Raw genomic sequence first — 23183 nt, forward strand, 5'->3', positions numbered from 1 at the left:
GACTCTCAATAAAACGAGAAAAATCTACTGTAATTTTGATATAAGGCCCATACATGTCAAAAAGCTGCAAAATCCGCTTGAATTATTGGAAAATAAGAATATTCAAGAAAATTCTTACTGCCTTCACTCTGATTCATATCCTGTTTTAGCTCAGACGATTTTAAATGCGTTCCCATTTTTCACGGGTGTAATATGAGAATATTCTTTCTGCAGAGAAGACGGTTTTATATCATTTCTTTCTTTTAAGTTACGAAAGAAAAAATGGTTAATTTATGCTTATTCCGACGAACTTCAAATCATTTTTCTTGTAGAATGGTTGAATGACGAAGAATTTGAATATGAGTAATAACTTACATTTAAATACGTCAAGAATTTATTAAAGTTAAATTATGTACAGTAAAGTACATTAAAACAGTAAGCCCTGGATTCTCTAACGAATCGAATAATAATGCTTTAAATTAAAATGGCCAACCAATATATCTGTGTCCTGACTAACGTTCTACTCGTTTTCAATCACCAAATTACCATCACTCGAATATTGTTTTACATTCATGTCCATAAATTAAGGATAATTTGGAGACACGCGGAAATCGAACTCTAAAATAAATATATCACCTGTAAAATCACTACACACATCTTCAAAAATCATATGCAAATTTCAGGAAATAACCAGATGACACCGATGGTACGTCACAATGACGAGAGTGTAAGAGAGTGGTATATAAGGAATACAGGCATAGAAGTAAAATTGTTCGCAGGCGCTTTATAAGCATTTCAGTGCAATAACCGAATAGTTATGACACAAAGGACGCATTTGGATGATTTTTTACGTGGTAGAATTATCGGCCGTCTGGAATGTTGGCGTACCCAACTGGAAGTATCAGATGAACTTGGAATTGCCCAGAGTGTCATCTCCAGGCTTTGGCAACGATTCCAAGATTATGATAATGTGAGTAGACGTTACAGCACAGTTCGCCCCAGAGTTACAACGCCGAATGAGGACCGGTATTTGGCAGTTACTGCCAAAAGAAACAGGTAGAGCACAGCTTCAGACCTGTCTCGTCAGCTCTCTTCAGCCAATTTCAAGGCAGACCGTGTACAGACGCTTAGGGCAGATTGGTCTATATACTCTTATTCCTGTCAGATGCGTTCCACTTACTGCAACTCACTTTCGCCTGCGGTTAGCCTGGAATAGAGAGCATACATTGTGGACACCGCAACAGTGGGCTTGTGTGATGTTTTCCGACGAGTCAAGGTTTAGCTTGCAGTCTGTTTCTCGCCGGACTTTCATATGGAGAGCTCCAGGTACCCGTTACCACCAAGAAAACATCATTGAACGACACCGTTACGGTGGTGCAGGAGTGCTCGTTTGGAGTGGAATTATTATGGGTTCCAGAACTGACCTGCATGTTCAAATGGGAACCATGACAAGCCAAATCTATCGGGACGTCATTCTGGAACAACATGTATGTTTGTTTCGGGGCGCCATGGGCGCACAATTTGTGTTTATGGATGACAACGCCCGTCCTCACCGTGCAAACATCGTAAGCGAATGCCTTCATTCGGAAGATATTACCCGTATGGACTGGACAGCATTCTCACTGGACTTGAATCCAGTAGATTACGTGTGGGACATGCTTGGCCGACGAGTTCCAGCCCGTCAACCTCCTTCTACATGTCTACCGGAACTTCGGAGAGCATTGCTTTTTGAGTGGTGTAATATCCCCCAAGATCAGATCGATAATTTGATACTCAGCATGCCTAGGCGTTGAACGGACTGTATTGCATCGTCTGGGAGACATACAATGTATTAACAATCATACCAACCATGTAATATTGGTTTTTTGTAAATAGGTGCTTTTTGTAATTTGTTCCAGTGAGAAAAAATCGCTAATTTTTTTAATAATATCAAATGATAATAGCATCTTTTTTTGCTGTTCACCTTTTGTTTAATAAATAAACTTTACAAATAAGTCAAATTTGTTTTGCTTCTAACTCTTCCTTTGCCTGATTTTGCATTATCCTTAATTTATGGAAATGAGTGTATTTGTTAATACTGATGTGAAATCATCGAGCGCATACGAGAGAACTAAAACTCTTCGAATACTTAATGAACTCTCCCAGATTGTTTTTGACCACTCTCATTTTTGGAAACTTTGCTTGTAAACATTAATAGGCTGAGTATGTCCACGCCACACACAATTTTTTCTCTTCTCCCTTCTTTCTTCTTGGCCATTTTTTACTCTTCGCTTTTCTGAATCATTTTAATCTAGATACTGATGTTATTGCTGGAAATACTTAATGCAATAATAATAAAAACTAACTAAAAGACGAGTTAAAGTAGGCAACTTATGCATTAAAATTCATTCATCTCATATCTTAAAAGTAACATTAAAACAAGACTAGAAGATAAACACGCTAATGTGACAATCAAAATCATAAAAACAACCTTGTATTTAGCGTAAGTATACTGAATATACTTACGCTAAATACAAGGTTGTTTTTACGATTTTGAACATTAAAACAGTTCGCAGAATATATAAATCATAATATTATATAATAATAATAATAAGGTATATTAGCATCCTTTTGACTGTATTCTTTGAATATTGACTGTATTCTTTGAATAATATTATAGTTCTTAATTTTAAGTGTACAAAAAAACTTATCAGTTTCCAAATTACAGAATTCAAACGTTCTGAGGGTACTCGTTTTTGAGTTATGCGAGATACATACATACATACATACATACGTACGTACGTACGTACAGACGCGACAGAAAAATCTCTTCTGAATCCATTTTAAATCAGTTTTATAATTCATTTGGGGAAAAGGAGTCCTTTATTCTGTCCTTACTTACAGATATTAAGTAAAACCATCCTTAAATTGCATTCAATAGCGGTCAAATGTATATTTTCGTTGAAACACGGTACCCGGAATTTTTCGTGATTACAATACTTCCTTTACTTCGTACAAGGAAGTAATAACTTAATATTTAACGTGTAATGTGGTCCTCCTGTCGTGCAGTTTTTCTTAGGAAAATTATGTATACACATATTCTATTAAATTAAAAGCAAAACATTTGATCCCCGTAAAACAAAAATTGACCGAAATATTTAATTACTTTAAAATTTAAGATCACGTTACCTGAAAATTCAGGAACTATACAAAAATTCAAGAGAGAAATAATTAAGTTTGTAAGTAATTAGAAATGAAACAGCAGTTTAGGAAAAGGTTTTAGATATTGATAAATTAAGTGACGAAGAAATTGCCATGAAAAGTATTTGATAAAAAAAGGTAGAAGGTGAAAGCGCAGAATAGGCTGCATCAACAAAGTTCAGTAAGCGGAGCTGTGTGACGTCCATAAATGGGTGGGACTAAGCTTGTGACGTCACAATGTAGTCTCCATGGACCTTATAAGAGATAGACTAACCCAGTGGGCGGGGCGCACGTCACCGACATGTCGGCAAGAAAGAGTAGGGACGATCAGGTTTACTTAACACTGAAACCTATAGCGTTTGTATCACATAACTCTTTTTAATTATTAAATCTGATATGTTATACAATGATGAGATTGTGAAAGCCACATTTTTTTCCAAATAGGATTTAATATATCTCATTAAATCACTTTTTACTGCATTTCGCGCATTTTTTTCACGCGTAATCCTTGTACAAACATCTTTACTTTGGTAAAACGGTAAAAACTCTAAGCAGAAAATTTATGAACTTAATTTTGCGTAAAAATAAAGTAAAATTAAATAAGATTGATAGTACGTGATGCTTTGAAATAAATAAGGTAAAATTAAACAAGATCTGATATTTTTTTTTTAATTTAATGAACATTTTCAGGCAGTGATTTTCCAAACTATAATAACATTACAAAACGATCATATTTATTTGATTATATGATCATTAAATTATTAACATTAAAGTGGATTAGTTATTTTAATAATTCATAAAATTCGGAGTATAAAATTTTCTGAGCGTAATGACGGGGAAAAAAAAAGATAAAATAAAATCTAGAAGCACTCAGATTTTATATTACGCCCAAAAGGAACCTTTTTTTTAAGTTTTCTGTGTTACCTATTGTTAAGTCATTAAGACTATTTAACTGTAAGATTACCTCATCTTTTCTCTTCTTGGCGCCTTGCATGGCGCAGATGTTCATTACAGAAACCCTGTAAACGCTTACTCAGTTTTATTTTTTACTGCTGTTGTTGTTAGTAGTAAGTCATCGCTTGAAATATGGCACGCATTTGATTAAAGTTGTTGAATAAAATATTTAGTACAGTCCACTTCTAGTTAATTTGAAATTGTTGTATAACAACGCACGCATCGCATGAACACTTTATGGTCCGTCGAGCCGGAGGTAAAAGATATCGTTGCTAAAATTAACTTTTTAGAACATTTAGAATACTTTCGTTTGGTTGTATTACGCATAACTTCATATAGAGTGTTTGGAATGCTTTCGTTTTCGTGTGGATTACGCAATTAAGATTGGATACTGTGTCATCGTTCATTTCCGGTGTTGCTGTCGAGAAATCTGCAATCACGGTAAGTGATAAATTATTTATTTGTTCATGATGAGTGAATTGAAAGCAATTAAAGCAAACAAAAAGAGTTTAAAATGCAGTATCAGAAAGTTTGAAAATAAGGTAAATTCTACAGTGGATGAAGCAGATATTTCCTTATTGGAGTTATACGAATCAAAAATATTAGAATTTAAAAAGGAATTAAGTAACATTTTCGATTCTTTATTTGCACATTGTGAAGGAAAGGACACTGACGAATTCATTAAGGAAAAGGAAAATGTAGTAGATAATCTCGATGAAATTCATTTGAAAATTAAAAGAAAAATTTCTGAGATCAGTTCTGAAAGGAATAGCTGTTCAAATGAAAACGGTTCGAGTAAAGACATAATTGTTTCGGATATAAAATTGCCTAAATTGTCTCTTCCAGTATTTAGTGGGAAAATCGAAGAATGGATTGAATTTGAGGATTTATTTTCCGCAGCTGTGCATAAAAATAGCAAATTAACTAATGCGCAAAAATTGCAATATTTAAAGAGTTCGTGTAAGGCAGACGCTTTAAATATTATTCAGTCCATTCCAATTTCAGATTCGAATTATGACATAGCATGGAATCTGTTGGTTGAGCGCTATTGCAACAAAAAAGATTTGATCAATTCTATCATAAAGAAATTAATTTCTATACCTCAAACGAGTGATTCTACTTCGTCGCTTTTAAAATTTATCGATAAGGTGCATGAATGTTTACGATCCTTGGAAGCATTGGAGCAAAAGGTGGAAGAATTTTCAGACACGTTAATTGTTTATTTATTAGTTGAAAAGTTGGATAGAAATACTCGGTGTTGGTGGGAAAGGTCACTTAAAAAAGACGAGATGGGAACGGTTAAACAACTGACATGTTTTTTGAAGGAACACGCTCGCACCCTATCACATTACAAACCTCCGCATGAGAAATCGAAACGCTCATTTAATACCAAAGCTCTTACATCACTTTCGGAAAATTCAAAAAATTGTCCTTATTGTAAAGCTGATCATTTATTGTTGAAATGTGCGCAATTCTTAAATCTAACAGTCAAGAAACGATTTGAATTTGTAAAGACAAAAAAACTATGTTTCAATTGTTTATCTTCGGTCCACACAATCAAGGACTGTAAAAGTTCTAATACATGCAGAAAATGTCAGAAATTTCACAATTCGCTCTTACATTTTGATCGAAATGAAGAAAATTTCGATAGAGCAAACGGCACATCGAATCAAATCACAAATAAGACTAATAAATTAAGCAGTAATCTTTCTCCAAATGCTGATACATTTACTCCAATGGCAAACAGCCAAAAGGTTAGTGACACTAATGAAACCAACCAAGCAAAGTCCATTAACGGTACTGCGTTGAATATTTCCAGTTCTTTTAATAAACAAGTTCTACTTTCAACTGCAATTATTTTCGTTAAGGGTAATGATGGAAAATTTATCTCGCTGAGAGCCTTGCTGGATTCCGGTTCTCAAAATAATTTCATTACTAAAGAAGGTGCTGAGTTATTGAATTTGAAGAAAAGAAAAATAAACGCTTCTATTTCAGGTATCAATGGTACAGTTATGAGTGTTAAGGAAAAAGCTATAGCAACCATCGCTAACGCTACTAGAGATTTTATTCGTACCTTACAATTTTTTGTTGTTCCAAAAATAACTCGCGTAACGCCTGCTAGATATATAAACATTCCTGATGTTAAGCAGTTGCAACTCATTGGTTTAGCTGATCCAGAGTTTTATAAACCTGGTCAAATACATGTTTTATTATCTAACGAAATATTTTTTGATTTACTGGGAACAAATAGAATAAATATGCAAGACCTGATTCTCCATCAGTCAGTTTTTGGATACATCGTTAGCGGGTCAGTACGCATGCCGCAGCAAGGCAGTGTTGATAATTTTTGTGGGTTTGTGGAAAATGGGGATAATTTATCTGACAACATGAGAAGGTTTTGGGAGATTGAAGGTATTAACCTCTTCGCGACGGGCGAATCATATATGCATTTCGTACGGACGCATGTGAGGCCCGGGCGGTTCACCCGTGCACTCCTGGAGAACTGGCCAAGTGAACGGGCAGTGCAGATATGCATTTTAAGCTGAAACAATTTTTAATAGCCACTAGATGGCACTCTGTGTTCATTACATTTAAACTGAACGTAGTTTTAGTATTCTGACCTTCAGATTGTTTATATTCTGGCTGTTTTTGGTATTTTGCTTGTCAGCTGTGGCTGGGGAGGGGGGAAATCGTAATGTAAACAAACGCAGCTCGGCTCTTTAACTTTACACGTGATATAAGCATTCTCGCTTCTGATAGCTCTCTGAACACTTTTTTTTTGTTTTGTTTTCGCTACTATGCGGGGTCTTTTAGGGTTTTAGCATCAGTTTTGTTGCAGTTTGTATTGCTTTCGGATATATTTTGCGCTCTTGTCTTGTTATTTCGGAAAGTTTTGACTCTAGATTATTATGGCGAGGAAGCGTTATTTATCAGAGGATGAATATACATTTACTGGAATACCGGGAACAAATTCATTAGATCATGAAGAAAAAGAAATTGATTTCTTCAATATTTTCTTTGATAATGATCTTTTAAATTTGATTGTTGAAGAAACAAACAGTTTTGCAGAAAGCGCTCAAAGAAGTGTCCCATCAACTTCTAAATCAGCCAGATTTTCAAATCTAACTATTGAAAACATAAAAGTGTTTTTTGCAATGATAATTCTGATGGGCATTATCAAGAAGCCTAATTTGAAAATGTATTTTACTACAAATGAGATATTCGCTACTCCGTTTTTCAATAAAGTTATGCCTAGAGATGTTTTTCTCAATATTTTAAAATTTTTGCATTTCACCTCAAACAAGGATGCTAAAAAGTTGGAAAAACTCGGATTAATTGTTGAAAACCTGAAAACATGGGTGGTGTAGACATAGGAGATGGAGTTATGACACACCATTCAAGTTTTAGAAAATCGGTGAAATGGTATAAAAAATTATTCTTTGGGCTTATGGATATAACCATATTGAATTCCCACATTCTGTATGACAAAAACCACGGCACTAAAACGCCTCTTCTCCAATTTAAGATGAAATTAGTCGAACAAATTTTAGAGAACTATGAAAATTATAGAGACGAAAAGCAGTTTACAGTAAGATCTGTACCAGCTATCCGATTATCTGTTAGGCATTTTCCTACACTTAATCTGAACAAAAAGGGAGAGAAAAGCCGCAGAAAGTGCATTGTTTGTTCACAAACCGTGCTGAAAGAAAGAAAAACACAACAAACATTTTATGCTTGCAAATCATGCAACGTAGGACTTTGCGTTTCTCCCTGCTTCGAGATTTTTCACACTCAGTCTTCATTTTAAATTTTATTATTTATTTTTGTAAATAGCCCTTGTCGTATATTTTTTATTAATTTGAAAGTATATTAATGTGTTTTGTCAATTAAAATTTTGGAATAATTGGAATAGAAATTTAAAAAATTATTTCTCAAGGTAAGCAAACTTTTTTTATATATTTTCTTATAAATTGAAAGAAAAACATTATTAAAGTCTAGTTTTAATGCTATAAGACAGATTACGTAATAATCTAAAATACTACCAAAAATTACGGTGGTAGGACTTAAACTTAATTATTTGCGATTTTTTTTCTAAACTTAGGCCTAGTGGAGCAAACCCCCCGTCCTGTAGCGTAATTCCTTTCATTTCCGCTTCGTCCTGAGCGCGCGTCTTAAACAAAGGTGCCCCGTCGTGAAAAGGTTAATGAAGCAAAAGAAGTGAAAAGTCAGGAAGAGAAATTTTGTGAACAGCACTTTCTTCGTACACACACGAGGCAAGATGATGGCAGATATGTAGTGGAAATGCCAATTAAGGAGGAAGGACTTAGCCTTTTAGGGGAATCGAGAGAAAACGCTAGCAAAAGACTGAATTATCTACTTAAACGCTTCACTCGCAATCCCGCAATGAAACACTTATACGAAGATTTCATTAAGGAATATAATGAATTAGGCCATTCCGAAGAAATTGATGAAGGGGATAGCTCTAGTTTCTCATATTATCTTCCTCACCATGGGGTTTTCAGGCCCGAGAAACCTAGCACTAAACTTAGGGTAGTGTTCGATGCCACTGCTCCTACGACTACTGGAATTTCGTTAAACGATATTCTGCTGAATGGAGGGTTAGTTCAAGACGAACTATTTGATATTATTTGCAGATTTCGAACGCATAAAATTGCCTTCACAGCAGACATTGTAAAAATGTATCGTCAGATTTTGATTAAAGAATATCAAAGAGATTTATTACGCATCTTATGGAAGAGTAGTGAAGAAGAACCAGTTAAGGTCTATAGACTGAAGACTATAACTTACGGTACTTCCAACGCACCATATCTAGCAACACGCACACTTAATCAATTAGCAGAAGACGAGAAAAACAATTTTTCGTTAGCAGCGCCAATAGTACAAAGGGATTTTTATGTCGATGACGTACTCACAGGAGCCCATACTCTAATTAGAGGCTAAAGAATTACAGTCGCAATTGATTAACCTATTATCACGTGGAGGAATGCGTCTGCACAGATGGAGTGCTAATCATCCTGATCTTTTGCAGTTTCCGGATGGACAAGAGGAATATTCTTTCAGTAATTTCGATGACGATCAGAGCATCAAAACTTTAGGATTATTATGGAATCCAAAGATAGATTGTTTTTCGTACAAATCAACCATCAAGAAACCAACTACTTACACAAAGAGAACAGTGTTGTCTGATATTGCTCGCATTTATGATCCATTAGGACTGCTTGGTCCAGGAATAACAAAAGCAAAAATCTTCATCCAAAGACTTTGGTTACTGAAGCTTGATTGGAACGATCCGCTACCCGAAAGGATAATTAAGGATTGGCAACTTTTTATTGATTCAATGCAATCTATCAACAATTTGAAAGTCAGTAGATATGTTTTACAGGATAGTTTTTCTGATATACAAATTCATGGATTTTCAGATGCATCAGAACACGCATACGGAGTAGCCATCTATTTACGCTGTAGAAGTGACAATAATTTATCTTCACATTTGCTTTGCAGCAAGTCCAGAGTAGCTCCACTAAAACCGCTGACAGTACCTCGACTGGAACTCTGCGCAGCTGTACTGCTAGCACAGCTTGTTGCAAAGGTGGTGCCTTTATTGAAATTGGACATCAGTAAAATATGTCTGTGGTGTGACTCAACCATAGTGTTGGCATGGCTTCAGAATCCTCCGCATGTACTAAAAACTTTTGTTGCTAATCGAGTGTTGCAGATCCAAGAGCTAACCCATACATGCCAGTGGAATTATGTGTGTTCAGAGGAGAACCCGGCAGAACTTATTTCCCGAGGACTGAATTTTGACAAGCTGCATGATGCTGATCTGTGGTGGAAAGGTCCTCCATTCTTGAGTGAGGGTGTCATACCTAACAAGAACACTGACTTTGAACAATTAGAAAAAACAGAGACATTTTCTAATGAACTGAGAAAAAGAACTGACATTGCTTGTTTATGCACTTTGCCTTCAAAATTTATTGATAATATCCTAGATATCACTAACAATTATTTAAAATTATTACGTATTGTTAGTTATATTTTCAGGTTCATTTGGAACTCTAGGTGTGCAAAACAGAAAGGAGCACAGAGAAGAACAGGGGGAGTAAGTTCAAAGGAGTTAAATGAGGCAGAATCCTTTTTAGTAAGAGAGGTTCAAAAATGTAGTTTTTATTCAGATTACAACTCCCTCGCACAAGGTAAACCCGTTAATAATAAAAGTAATTTACTTTCTTTGAACCCTTTTTTGGATGCAAATAATGTAATGAGAGTAGGAGGCCGATTACAAGGGGCCAATGTAATGTTTTCACAAAAACATCAAATAATTTTGCCTGTTAAATGCAAACTAACTAAGCTGATTGCTGAGCATTATCATCGGAAATATTTACACGTAGGTTCGCAAGCATTATTGTGTTTTATGAGACAGAAATTTTGGCCATTACAAGGTAGGAATTTAACTAGAAAGATTACCCATGAATGTATAATTTGTAGTAAAAATAAACCAGTCACTATCGAACAAATTATGGGGTCATTACCTGCAGAGCGCGTAAATAAGAGCTCACCCTTTAATCATGTCGGCACCGATTTTTGCGGTCCATTCCTTATTAGGTACAAGGGGCAGAGGAAAGGAACTCTTCATAAGGTATATTTAGCTCTTTTCATTTGCCTTATAACAAAGGCAGTGCATCTCGAACTAGTGAGTGATCTCACCACTGACGCATTTATTGCCACCTTAAAGAGATTTATTGCTAGGCGCGGAAAATGCTCAATCATTTTCTCAGACAATGCAAAAAACTTCGTTGGCGCAAATTCCGAATTGCAAGGAATTAACAATTTAATTAGAAATTCTGACAAAAAATTAGCAGATTATTTAGGTGAAGAAGGAATAGTATGGAAGTTTATTCCCCCACGGACATCTAATTTTGGTGGACTATGGGAATCTGGAATAAAATCCGTGAAATATCACTTAAAGCGGATTGTAGGTAATGCAAGGTTGACTTTCGAGGAGTTATTAACTGTAGTAACTCAGATAGAGTCTGTTTTAAATTCTCGCCCTATTACTCCCTTATCTTCCGATGTAAATGATTTAGAGGCATTAACACCAGGTCATTTTCTCATTGGAAGACCCTTGAATGCTATAGTAGAACCCGAATTAATTGATATACCTGAAAACAGACTCTCAAGATGGAAACGAACTACCAGATTTGTCCAGTTGATATGGAATCGTTGGCATAGGGACTATTTAAACACACTGCAGCAGCGTTCAAAATGGAAGGTAGAACAAACGAATATTAAAATAGGTATGCTAGTACTAGTTAAGGAGGATGAGCTTCCTGTTTGTAGATGGGTGTTAGGGCGCATTACAAGAATTTTTCCTGGAGTTGACGGTAAGGTTAGAGTAGTAGAAATACAGACAGCAAAGGGCATCATTAAGCGTGGAATTACAAAAATTGCAATTTTACCCCAAGAAGAAGCTTCCTAAGTTAGTTAAGTGTTAGCTTATTATTATAAAACTTGTATTGTAAATAGTATTGTGTATAAACTTTTGTATTGAAAATTGAATATTATTATATTGAATTAAGAGATGTTATTCGTATTGCATTATTGTATAACGTAGTAATTGTACAATTTTGTGGGTTATTATGAGTATTATCGCACGAAATTATTGAAGTAACCCTTCAATGCCGGGGGGTATGTTAAGTCATTAAGACTATTTAACTGTAAGATTACGTCATTTTTTCTCTTCTTGGCGCCTTGCATGGCGCAGATGTTCATTACAGCAACCCTGTAAACGCTTACTCAGTTTTATTTTTTATTGCTGTTGTTGTTAGTAGTAAGTCATCGCTTGAAAGATGGCACGCATTTGATTAAAGTTGTTGAATAAAATATTTAGTACAGTCCACTTCTAGTTAATTTGAAATTGTTGTATAACAACGCACGCATCGCATGAACACCTATATTTATTGAATATCATGTTCTTCGGCCGTAAACCACATACATTTGAAAACAGCATATCTTTAGAATTTCCGCACTGGAGATAAAACTGTTATTTTTCGTACATTCCTGTCTCTGAGCTCGTTGAGTTTGTTAATCAAAAATTCGTTAAAATTTTACAAAATATGAAACAGATTAAAACAAATTCGAAACTCGGCCGTCCAGATGCCCATGTTCGGGTGGAAGATTACATAATTCAAAATTTGATGGCTCTAGAAACCGTCATTTTTGTCACAGTGCAAGAAACATACATGTATTCATGCAGATTCTACATTATTTAATTTCTTTACATATAATACAGGGCGATAATATTTGGTAACAACAATTTGAAAGGCCACTGATAGTAAAACAGCGCAAAATGCCGCTTCGAAACTAACAGCCTTTCTAGACTACAGCCGCTTTGGGTTATTAAATTAAATTAACAGTAAATAAAAAAATCTTAAGCAGAACTAAAAATAAATTTAAAAAATAATAACTATAAAATACAAGCAAAATTAATTATTACGATTAAATACAATTTTAATATTAGAATTAAATGTATAAAAATTATTAAGGAGTCAAAAGTGTTTATTACTATGATGTATTATGAAATATAATTGAAATAAAATTCCTTTATAGAAATCGGGCTATAATACTTATCTATAATTTTAAAAAAGCAGAAAAATTTAGAATTTTAAACAAAACCTTCAAAAATTCGTTTTTAAATATTTTAGTATATTTTACTTATTTACATCAATAAAAAGCATAAAAATTGCAAGAGAAAATTGTTTGCTTGGAATTTTCTGTTAGTTCAGATTTAAAATATTATTTTCTAAAAGAAGTAGTTAAAAATTTCCTTACAGCATAGGAAAAGCTAAAAAAATATCCAGCCCTGAAAGCATGCAATAGCTTTATAATTATTTGGAACGTTAATTATGCTTGATAAATATGCTAAATTTTTAAAAATCAATCTCACTTTCAAAAATAAAAATATGTAGAAATTCTAATTTGTGAAATGAGGCTCTACAGCCAGCTTTTTCGTGACAATTATACACGCTGCAATAGGCAACGAATGTTAAATTTCTGCGAGTCGTCCCTACTCCTCCGGATATGATCAAGGTGACAGCCGGCAACGCCTCAGACGAGGGAGAAAACCCGTTTGGGTTAGTCTATTTCTTATAAGGTCCATGGTAGTCTCGCATTTACACTACGCGTACTTTCCATTTTCTCTTAAAAATAACAATTGTTTATTATTGTAAATTAATGTCAAATTCTTTACTTTTAATTTACATTTATAACATTTAAGCTTAGATGTTACTGATAATAAGTATAATAAATTTTTTATATTTAAAATTACCATGATACAGTGAGCGAATTCTACCAATTATTAAAACGATAAACAACGTCGCAGTCTCTAATACTTGTAGAGCTTCAATATTTTCAAAGATTTTTATTAAAGCATTTATACAAATAATTTTTTTTAATTTAAATTCATATTGTGGAACATTTGAATTTTATCATTTTTACAAATTGCCTTCTTACTACGCAACGACATAATTCCTTACATACCAATAATTAGACAATTTTCATTATTTCTAAAAATTTTAAACTTTACATTAATAAAAAAAGAAGAATATTTTTTATTGCATATGAACATCATTACACAGCTTTCATATCAGCTTTTAAAATTCCTAAATCACGCCATATTCTGTGTAGGCATGCTAGAATTCTACTCATTAGTAAATAAAAAAATCTAATTTCTCACAATGGAAGAAAATAATATAATAAAATAAATACTACAAAATTGGAACACTAAGCAATGCTTAAGATATGCACACACACACACATATTATCAATGAACTCAAATTATCAAGTGCAATTACGATACCAAACACTACGTATTAAAATATGAGGTAAACGTTACTTCAAGAGTTAAAGTTAACAATTTTGCTACTGTTGAGTAGATCGTCGGACTATCGATATATATCGTAAGTCGGAAAGCGTTATAAACATATCAAAGCCAAAATTGTAATTATTATTATTACAATTTTGGCTATAATTGTAATTATAGCCAAAATTACTATTGTAAATTAATGTCAAATTCTTTACTTTTAATTTACATTTATAACATTTAAGCTTAGATGTTACTGATAATAAGTATAATAAATTTTTTATATTTAAAATTACCATGATACAGTGAGCGAATTCTACCAATTATTAAAACGATAAACAACGTCGCAGTCTCTAATACTTGTAGAGCTTCAATATTTTCAAAGATTTTTATTAAAGCATTTATACAAATAATTTTTTTAATTTAAATTCATATTGTGGAACATTTGAATTTTATCATTTTTACAAATTGCCTTCTTACTACGCAACGACATAATTCCTTACATACCAATAATTAGACAATTTTCATTATTTCTAAAAATTTTAAACTTTACATTAATAAAAAAAGAAGAATATTTTTTATTGCATATGAACATCATTACACAGCTTTCATATCAGTTTCTAAAATTCCTAAATCACGCCATATTCTGTGTAGGCATGCTAGAATTCTACTCATTAGTAAATAAAAAAATCTAATTTCTCACAATGGAAGAAAATAATATAATAAAATAAATACTACAAAATTGGAACACTAAGCAATGCTTAAGATATGCACACACACACACATATTATCAATGAACTCAAATTATCAAGTGCAATTACGATACCAAACACTACGTATTAAAATATGAGGTAAACGTTACTTCAAGAGTTAAAGTTAACAATTTTGCTACTGTTGAGTAGATCGTCGGACTATCGATATATATCGTAAGTCGGAAAGCGTTATAAACATATCAAAGCCAAAAAGTTAAAAATACAATTTAAATGAAAAATGATGTCTTCAACACAATTCACAATTAAAACAACAATACAAATTTAAAATACTCAAACGATATGTTAAACATTGCACATAAATAAAGTTACATTACTGCGATTAGTATTCGCTCGAAAAACGTCAAAGAATTCCACAAACTCGATGTCCATGTGCTCATCCATATATTTTCACTTACGGAAAAATCAGAGAATTGCCCAAACTCGGCATTGCGCACCACATTAACTTTGCCCATGTACACATCGATCTATTTTCACTTAAAAAATCATCCCAGAGTTGCACAAACTCGGCATTGCGCACCACATTGGCTTTGCCCATGTGCACATCGATCTATCTTCACTTAAAAAATCATCCCAGAGTTGCACGAACTCGGCATCGCGCACAACCTCGGCATTGTGCACCACATTGGCTTTTCCCATGTGCACATCGATCTATTTTCACTTTAAAAACATACCAGAATTGGACAAACACTGCATCGCGCATGACCTCGGCATTGCGCACCACATTGGCTTTGCCCATGTGCACATCGATGTATTTTCACTTAAAAAAATCCCAGAATTGCACAAACTCGGCATAGCGCACAACCTCGGCAATGCGCAACACATTTGCTTTGCCCATGTACACATCGATCTATTTTCACTTAAAAAAATCCCAGAATTGCAGAAACTCGGCATTGCGCACCACACTGGCTTTGCCCATGTGCACACCGATCTATTTTCAATTAAAAAAAAATCCAAGAATTGCACAAACACTGCATCGCGCATGACCTCGGCATTGCGCACCACATTGGCTTTGCCCATGTGCACATCGATTTATTTTCACTTAAAAAAAATCCCAGAATTGCACAACCTCGGCATTGCGCACCACATTGGCTTTGCCCATATGCACATCGATGTATTTTCACTTAAAAAAATCCCAGAATTGCACAAACTCGGCATAGCGCACAACCTCGGCAATGCGCAACACATTTGCTTTGCCCATGTACACATCGATCTATTTTCACTTTAAAAAAATCCGCAATTGCATAAACACGGCATGGCGCATCACATTGGCTCTGCCCATGTGCACATCGATCTATTTTCACTTAAAAAATCCCAGAATTGCAGAAACTCCGCTTTGCGCACCACATTGGCTTTACCCATGTACACATCGATCTATTTTCACTTAAAAAAATCCCAGAATTGCAGAAACTCGGCATTGCGCACCACACTGGCTTTGCCCATGTGCACACCGATCTATTTTCAATTAAAAAAAAATCCAAGAATTGCACAAACTCGGCATCGCGCACAACCTCGGCATTGCGCACCAGATTGGCTTTGCCCATGTGCACATCTATCTGTTTTCACTTAAAAATATCCCAGAATTGCACAAACTCGGCATTTCGCACCACATTGCCTTTGCCCATGTGCACATCGATCTATTTTCACTTAAAAAAAAATCCCAGAGTTGCACAAACTCGGCATCGCGCATAACTTCGGCAATGCGCACCACTCAAAACCGTCTCTCTACTAGTTTCATATTTGTTCCACAAATTGCGCACTTATACGATATTGCAATCAAACTTTTCTCCATACACCACTCAATAACGCTCTTTTTACCTCTTCGCCCCAACTGATTAAAAAAGTCCAGATTGAGATACTCATCCATTCTGCAGTAAGCACCGATTTTCACACACTCATCAATAATCAAAACATTCTATAAGCAAAAGAATTCTCTTCTGTAGTTTCAGAAGTTACGGTTATAATTTTTAATTCATGCATTCAATATTTTCAATCGTTTGGTAATGATCGTATTCAGTCGTTTGGTATCTTAATAATACATTTGTGAGAGATAATTCGTTGCGTTAATGCTAACACTCCCACACAACACACAAAAGTAGATTTATAATTAAAATTATATTAAAGATAAAGATATAAACCTACAATTTCAACTCAGTTAAAATATAATTTTTCTTTAAATACGAAGCTATAGCATACTTATAACTTGTTTTTAAGAAGAGGCGTAACCAATATTACGTCATAAAAAGGCGTGTCCAAGCATAAAAGAAGTAAACACAGCATCGACTGATGCAGCCTATTCTGCGATTTAGCCGATAAAGAGAAATGTTTTCAAAATGTAACTCTTATTCACAGACTCTTCTAGAATATGTTTTCTAGAAAATATTGGCAAGCGTCAAGTACTGGTCACAACAAAGTCGTAACATCATTTGCATGAATTAAAATGAAAAGTATTACAAGGAAATTTTCCTCCCCATAATTATTAGATTATACTTATAATGTAATAAAATTGCAAGAAAATAAATATTAACGTAGTTTTAACCTTTGAAAACGGACTTATATAAAGATGCTTTCGGCATAACAAAATTATGAATTAAAGAATGTTATACACCAGTAAATCACAAATCTAATAAGGTTTAAAAACTAATTTACAAAAAAAATAATAAAATAAAAAGTAAATCATCCAAGGAAGATTATTTCAACTTGGTATACGGAAAAGTGAAAGAAAGTTTACTTTGATCAAGCATGGAATAAATCATCAAACTGAAGAAAGCATGTGTTATATTTCAATCGTAAACATGCATTCTGTAAAATTAAACCTTTTAAAAAATTTCGTTTGAAACTCATGAACGCAATTTTAATGAACACATCAAATTCTCAGCAAGGGCTTGTTGTTATGGCCTCAATGAATTGTAATTACAAGAAATATATAAACGTGCATAATTGTATTTTTTATTATAATTAACCATCTGTTTCGTAAACTGGCAACATTTACATATTTAGAGATTGATGTTTTAATTTGAAGTTTTAAACAGTTACTTTGAAATGTTTTAAATGATTTAGTAAGTGACATTTTTTCTCATTTTATATTTTTAATTTATTAATGATTTTTTTCTAATTATGCATTTTTAATCTACTTAAATTTCATTTCTTAACAATTAATCATTGCCGGTTACAACTGAATAAATGAAATGAGTAGGTATATAAAATATTCATATTAATTTCATTTTTATTAAGGTAGCGAAAGATTTTACTATGGTATTTTAACGATCTGCATTGAAAGCTTATATTTAGCTATCAGAAAATGCCCAAATGTGTTTAACAATTTAAACCCCCAACGCCAACTTCTTAAGTTGAAGCTATGAATAAGGAAGCAGGTAATTCACAATTGTTTCTAGCTTATAAATAATTATGAGATAAAATAAGGTCGCTCTGAAGACAGGACTAAGCAAAAACAAAATCATTACTTCCTTTGCAGAAGAATGTTTTAAAGAAGCAAAGCAGAAGGAAAGTTCAAACTGCAGGAATAATTTTTCATCAAGGACTTTTATTTCTCGGTGGTACCTACTTTGACTTTTAAATGAATAATCCGTTTTTATGAGTTTGGACTTCATTTTTATCTGGATACATATGTAGATTTTTATGTATGATTAAAACAGAAAGTTGAAAACAAAGGAATATTCTTAACTAAGTTTTTGGAAATAAATTGATAGCATGCAATGCTTAAAAAAATTTAGAGATATTCCGATATTATGATTATATAAGTTTAACTTATATTTCAAGAATTTATAATTTTGAAAGATATCTATAAAAGCGTTTGTAAAATTGTATGGAATAAGGTATTATGTAACTAATTTTATTTAATAATTATATCAATAGAAGTGAAGAGCTGGTACTTTTCCGTTTCGCCGGCGCAAATCTCGCCAAGCACACTTTATTGGCGACAACACATAGTATACACATAAAAATTGTCAACAAATGTTAGTTCTAAGATTTTGTTTTATTTTGAAGGCATAAGCATTTTAATAACGCTTAAAATTTTGTAAAATGGCAATAAATTTGTAAAAAGACATTAATTTAAGAATTTACTATGCTTTCATGGTACAACATTCACATTCGCACGTTCATATAATGTGACCCCAAATAGTCTAATCTCACGTAATTCTTTGCGTAAACTATGCTACAAAAATCTAACTCTCTCAGTAATTATCTACATTAATTTCAAGTTAAATTTTAATATAGAATACAAGTTTAAATGCAAGTATTATTCCAGTTCGTACGAATTGCTTACTCAATATATATCTAAAACCGCAGTGCTTTACTTCGCTAGTGCATTCTTATTATAATTGATGAGCTTAACCCTTGATTTTACCTTTTCTATATTTTGGTCTTCGGGTGAGCGGTGTGATTGCATCCTAATTGACTTAATTACCGCGAATGGCCTTAGGGCATTAAATTGAACTATCTGGTAAAAATTATATGTAATTGTATGCCAGTTTTAAAAGAAACAATCATTCTAATAAAAACTGGCTGCGACGTGTTTTGAAAATGAGGCGTAAAATGTTACCAGCGAAGATATTCCGTTTGGCATCGGTTGTACCATTTTTGGCGACTCTATCGCTCGCGCCGGCAAAATGGAAAAGTACCGAAGGGCTTTTGTACCGTAACTTAAGTACTTAAATATAACGATACATTTCTATTATGCACTTGCAATGTACTATGCCAGCTACTGTAATAATATGTGTGCGAGTGTGATTAACTATTCTTATTTACAAACGCACAGACATACACACATAATTCCCAGAGGTGATGTCCAGTTTCAGGCTTTTCCACATGAAACGTTTTAAAAAATAGTGCCTTTTCAGCCTCTCTTGGTAGCATATGTAAGAACATTTCCCATTTCAGCCTTTTCACTCATCAACGTAAAATTCAAAAGCGTGATAGAAGCTTACGTGACTTAAATACATATTAAGTCAAAATGGCGCTTTATCCTGTAGTTTTTAGGCGTTGCTTAAATAAACGATTAATAATACTGGCGTTTACAATTGATACATAAAGCAAGATGTTTTTAAAATTTGATTACAATTCAGTATTACTATTGGCTTAAAACGGAATCATAAAAAATTTTTCTACACATTGAAAACTGAAACATTGGAAGCGAAAAGTGTAATATGTTAAGGAATTAACTGGCGTTAAATCTGTATTAAAAATACACTGCACCACGAACAGTAGTACTGCTATCACAGGTTTTAATGAAATAGATCCATTATTTTAATTTTTTAATATGGATTTCATCATAGATATAGTATCATAATTTTTATAGGAAAACGGATTTTGTACATCCGCGAACGGAGCTACTGTATGGTTACAAAAATTCAGAAAATGCCACCTTTTCAGGAGGGGCCCACCAGCTGTAAAGTCGCTGAACACTGGTAGTTCGGTCCGAGGTTCGAATCCCGCGAACGGGCTGGCTGCATGGGCGTTTTCGTGGTTTTCCCCATGTGTAACGTGTATACGAGCCAGTTTTCCTTAGAAAGTGCTCCACGAAGGCATCCCTCCTTTTAGGCAGATAGCCCTCGTGTGCTTTGCCTTAATTAAATACACCAACACCAACAGCACATTTTCAGGCTGAAATAATTATTCCTCATGCATGTTAAGCAGCCTCCTTTTTCTTGGCTTTGTTGTTTTCTCTCTTATTCCGGAGTAACTTAAAATACAAGCAATTTACCTTCAATATCTTCTCACCAATTTTAATGAAAGGTTAAAAATAGAAAGACTGAAACAATACGATTTTTGATGTTTTCATTCAGAAGGTCTTCAAGAAGCGGGGGGAAATGCTTGAAATCGCACGATGTTTTTTGCCATCTCCAGGAATCCAGACTTGAGAAAGCCCATAATGTTATAACACGTTTCTCAGATGGTGCTATTATTGGGTGCTGGTATGTGTACGGCTTCTGTGTCACATTGGCCAAATCGTGGGACAGGTACACGACGGAACAGTACCAAAGTAACTTAAATATTACTTTAACCATAATGAACAGTTTTAGTTATCATGAAATTTTTGTTCTTACTTATCAACTCAACTCCATTAAAAAATTCATCAAATATTAAGAATATACTTTAAAAAAGGGAGGGGCAGCCATAAAGAAGAAATCAAAAGACAGCCATATACTTAACTTTTCAGTTTTTTAATAAGCAAGATTGCTAAAGATTGCTATTTCCGTGAGCTTTCTTTGGTACTCTTCTGTTATTGGGTCAGGATTTAGAAATATATATATGTAGGAATGTGTGTATTTCTATATGGGTAGACACACACATACATACGTAGATACATAAACACATATATACATCCATACATACATATATCTCTGAATCCGGTTCCATTAACAGATAAGTACTCTTTCTTTTTATTGTAGTTCAAGATTCATCGGCTTTAATACAAAATTCCTGATATTTTTTGTATTAAACGTAAACTTTAAATTATTATAACATTTACGTTTTTTAAATGTTAAACTGTAAAACTGCAGATAAACTGTTTGCTGGAATATAGCATTTTGCTGAAAAACTGTGTTAGAAAGCCATTGGTTAATGTTCATGTATGTTCAAATTGTCAAAAATACGTTTTTTTCAATTATAAGCCATCATTCATTTTCTTCTACAAAATATCTGCAAATTACGCTATTGTGGTTGCGCCGATTCGAAAATAGCGAAATTCTTATGAGGTTTTCCCACAGCAATTATTATATATTTTGTGCATTTTGTGCAAAACGTGTATGGAGCTGCTTCCTAAAATCTTCTTTACAGAGCAACAAGAGGCTCTTATATATTTTTTATTTTGATAAAGCACTTGAGATTTGCTTGGAACAGAAATGCTTTCATGGAGAATTTCCAAGAGAAATTGTTTCTTATTTATGGTACACACGAAGAAAGCTTTAAAAAAACTTCATGTAACCAACCCGCTCAATCACCAAGAACTATAATCAGAATGAATGAGTAATACTCAGTGGTAGGTTAATTATCGTCGTTTTATCGGCCTAAATGTTGAGTCAGAACTTCGTAGGAATTTCGAAACGATTGACGATTGTTGCGTATGTAAATTTGGTATGAATTTGTGGCAACCATCTACATACGCGTCTGTGTATATTTAATATGCATAAGTTACTTTTAATTTTCATCTTGAACTATTTGTAATTCATATTCTACATTTCTACATTTTTAACAACAGATACTATATTATTTCATGTCAAATACTATTACTAACACTAAAAAATTCTAGCGATCATGTTAATGCTAAAAATCTTAATTCTAAGTTATACTTTAATATTTGGATCGACAGGATAATTACCTTCGGTGATCCAATCTTATCGGTCACTGGTGAGCATAGCATAGTAGTAAGCCATGGATTGAAAATAACCTTTTGAGAAACGTTTTAATCCTGATCAGTTGATTTTAGTGGTAAAGAAGCTTAAGGAGTCTCGAAGAGACGCGTAAAACGTCCTTCTGGGGAATAAATGTTATTTGGAGAGAGATTAAAATTTCGTAATTTAATTCACACAAAGAGCATTACTTGAAGAAAAAGGGGACAGAAAAGTATTTCAGGAGATAGTTGAATAAAAACAAGAGACTAATGAAGATTGGAACTGAGATCAATAATTAAAACCGAGGAATGTTGTTGCAAATTGAAGGCCTCAAGAAATATAAATCAACAAACGTTAAGTTTTTCACATACTTTAATAGAAACAAAATCGGAAGAACAAACTGCAGATAATTCGTTCAGTTTTTCTTCCGCTACTGACTTAGCAACTGGAATGAAATTGACTGCAATTATTATATGCAAAAGTAGACATTTTATTTATTATAGAAAATCTAAAATCTGCATGTATAATTCACATCTACGAGTTTGGGGGGAAGTCATTTATGTCATAACTTTTTTAATGTTTTGGGGGGATGTAAGAATTTATTAACTAATAAATTAGATTTCGATGTTTGAATTACCTTGCTCTTTTGAGGGCTTTCTCATGAAATCAAATGCGAGAAACTTTTGATAAAGAGATCTGTTAAAGAAACTAATGTACTACAGGCAATTGTAGAATTATGTTCTCTGCTTTGTTATAAATTTAAAAAGGTAAGCACAAAAACCTAAAAATTGTGATTGTAATTCATTTTTAGTAACATATATGTTGCTATAAATAATAATATTATATAGGTACGAAGAAAAATTGTAAAAACATCAGATAATTGCTTAATAAATGTTTGATGCTAAACTAGCAATAGCCATAATCCCCTCTCTCTGTTCTAAAAAAAAACTTTTCTGGACTGCGTCATTTCTATATCAAACTGTGTTACGTGGATTGCATTGCACTAATGACGTAGCTAGTTCGGAAGCTGAACTCAAAATTTCAAGAACTGAAACCTTTCTCTTA

General features: G+C 33.5%; 1 protein-coding gene across 1 annotated transcript in view; it reads right to left on the minus strand.

Annotated features, from left to right (window-relative positions):
• Positions 1-23183, minus strand: part of LOC146998280 (uncharacterized) — a 451108-nt gene that overhangs the window by 363036 nt on the left and 64889 nt on the right. The gene's annotated exons all lie outside the window — the stretch shown is intronic.

This window comes from Stegodyphus dumicola, chromosome 3 (assembly GCF_044657685.1).
Source record: "Stegodyphus dumicola isolate Sdum_Otavi_A_Nest chromosome 3, ASM4465768v1".
In the NCBI taxonomy this organism is placed as follows: domain Eukaryota; kingdom Metazoa; phylum Arthropoda; class Arachnida; order Araneae; family Eresidae; genus Stegodyphus; species Stegodyphus dumicola.